General features: G+C 37.4%; 1 non-coding gene across 1 annotated transcript; it reads left to right on the top strand.

Annotated features, from left to right (window-relative positions):
• The first annotated feature begins 485 nt into the window (after window positions 1–485).
• On the top strand, window positions 486–589 carry LOC118586411. Its single transcript, XR_004945306.1, has one exon. It is a non-coding gene; the product is annotated as a U6 spliceosomal RNA (small nuclear RNA).
• The last annotated feature ends 2,174 nt before the right edge of the window (window positions 590–2,763 follow it).

Genomic DNA, 2,763 nt, shown 5'->3' on the forward strand with positions numbered 1-2,763 from the left:
TGACTAAACTCCTGGAGCTCCGCCTGGTATTTGGCTGTGGATCTCTGCATCTGCTTCCATCAGTCATTGGAAAAAAACCACTGTGATGACAGTTATGGTATGCACCTATCTGATTACTGGGACAAGCCACTTCAGTTCAGATTACATATGCCTTTAATTCCAGCACTGGAGAGGCAGAGCTGGGCAGATCTCTGTGAGTTTGAGGCCAACCTGGTCTACATAGCAAGATCCAGGACAAAAGAAAAATAAAATAAAAGATTTTTCTTTCAGGAACAATCAGGTGGATGGTAGTAGTACCATTAACAAATATCAAATATGAAAGAAATAGTCTATTTGATTCAATATACTTATTACGTTAGCTTTGGACAGATAGAGTTTGTTTGGATGAAGGCATGTTCAAGTATATCAGTGTACTGGATTAGAAATTTAAATCCCTTCATCGCCAGAGTCGTGTGACAGAGTGTTGAGGTAAGAACACAAACAGAGTGCTCACTTTGGCAGCACATATACTAAAATTGGAATGATACAGAGATTAGCATGGCCCCTGCACAAAGATGACACGCAAATTCGTGAAGTGCTCCATGTTTTTATACCCAGCAAAACTTTCAGTCATCATAGATGGAGTGAACAAGACCTTCCAAGACAAAACTAGATTTAAACAATACTTATCCACAAACCCAGCCCTACAGAAAGCACTAGAAGGAAAATTCCAACCTAAGGAAGGCAGATACACCCATGAAAACACAGGCAATGGATAACACCACAGCAGTAAACCCCAAAGAAGAGAAGTACTCACACACTACCACAAAAAAATAAAAATAACAACAGGAACGAACAATCACTGGTCATTAATATCCCTTAATATCAATGGACTTAATTCACCTATAAAAAGACATAGATTAACAGAATGGATATGAAAACAGGACCCATCTTTCTGCTGCATATAAGAAACACACCTCAAATTCAAACACAGACAACTCCTAAGAATAAGAGGCTGGGAAAAGACTTTCTAATCAAATGGTCTTAAGAAGCAAGCTGGTGTAGCCATCCTAATATCCAGCAAAATAGACTTCAAACTAAAATAAATCAAAAGAGATGATGAAGGACATTACATACTCATCGCAGGAAAGATCCACCAAGATGAAGTCTCAATTCTGAACATTTATGCCCCAAACACAAGGGCACCCACATGTGTAAAAGAAACATTACTAAAGCTTAAATCACATATAAAACCCCACACATTAATAGTGGGAGACTTCAACACCCCACTTTCACCTCTGGACAGATCAGCCAAATTGAAACTTAACAGAGACATAATGGACTTAACTGATGTTATGGCTCAAATGGACTTAATCGATATCTACAGAACATTCCACCCAAACAAAAAAGAATATACCTTCTTCTCAGCATCCCATGGAACCTTCTCTAAAATCGACCACATACTTAGCCACAAAGCAAATCACAACAGATACAAAACAATTGGAATAACCTCCTGTGTTCTATCAGACCACCATGGTTTAAAGTTAGATTTCAACAACAGAAGAAACTACAGAAATCCTACAATCTCATGGAAACTGAATAATGCTCAACTGAATCACAAATGGGTTAAGGAAGAAAGAAAGAAAGAAATTAAAGACTTCCTAGAGATCAATGAAAATGAATACACCACATACCCAAACTTATGGGATACTATGAAAGCAGTGCTAAGAGGGAAATTCATAGCACTGAATGCCCACATAAAAAAGCTGGAGAAATCTCACACTAGTGACTTGACAGCACACCTAAAAGCCCTTGAACAGGAAGAAGCAAAGTCTCCCAGGAGGAACAGACACCAGGAAATTATCAAATTGAGAGCTGAAATCAATAAAATAGAAATAAAGAGAAGAATACAAAGGATTAATGAAACAAAGAGTTGGTTCTTTGAGAAGATCAACAAGATAGACAAGCCCTTATCCAAACTAACCAAAAGACAGAGAGAGAGCATCCAAATTAACAAAATCAGAAATGAAAAGGGGGACATAACAACAGACAATGAGGAAATCCAGAGAATCATCAGGTCATACTTCAAAAACCTCTACTCCACAAAACTGGAAAATCTAAAAGAAATGGATAATTTTCTGGATAGGTACCACATACCTAAGTTAAATCAAGACCAGATAAACCATTTAAATAGTCCAACAACCCCTAAGGAAATAGAATCAATCATTAAAAGTCTCCCAACAAAAAAAGCCCTGGACCTGATGGTTTCACTGCAGAATTCTATCAGTTCTTCAAAGAAGACTTAATACCAACACTTTTTAAATTGTTCCACACAATAGAAGCAGAAGGTATATTACCAAACTCCTTCTATGAGGCTACAATTACCCTGATTCCTAAACCAAACAAAGATGCAACAAAGAAAGAGAACTACAGACCGATCTCGCTCATGAACATTGATGCAAAAATACTCAATAAAATTCTGGCAAACAGACTCCAAGAACACATCAAAACAATTATCCACCATGATCAAGTATGCTTCATCCCAGGGATGCAAGGGTGGTTCAACATATGAAAGTCCGTCAATGTAATACACCATATAAACAAACATAAAGGAAAAAAAACACATGATCATCTCACTAGATGCAGAAAAGGCATTTGACAAAATCCAACACCCCTTCATGATAAAGGTCTTAGAGTGATCAGGAATACAGGGAACATACCTAAATATAATAAAGGCAATCTTAAGCAAGCCAACAGCCAACATCAAATTAAATGGAGAGAAAC

This window comes from Onychomys torridus, chromosome 6 (genome assembly GCF_903995425.1).
Source record: "Onychomys torridus chromosome 6, mOncTor1.1, whole genome shotgun sequence".
NCBI lineage: Eukaryota > Metazoa > Chordata > Mammalia > Rodentia > Cricetidae > Onychomys > Onychomys torridus.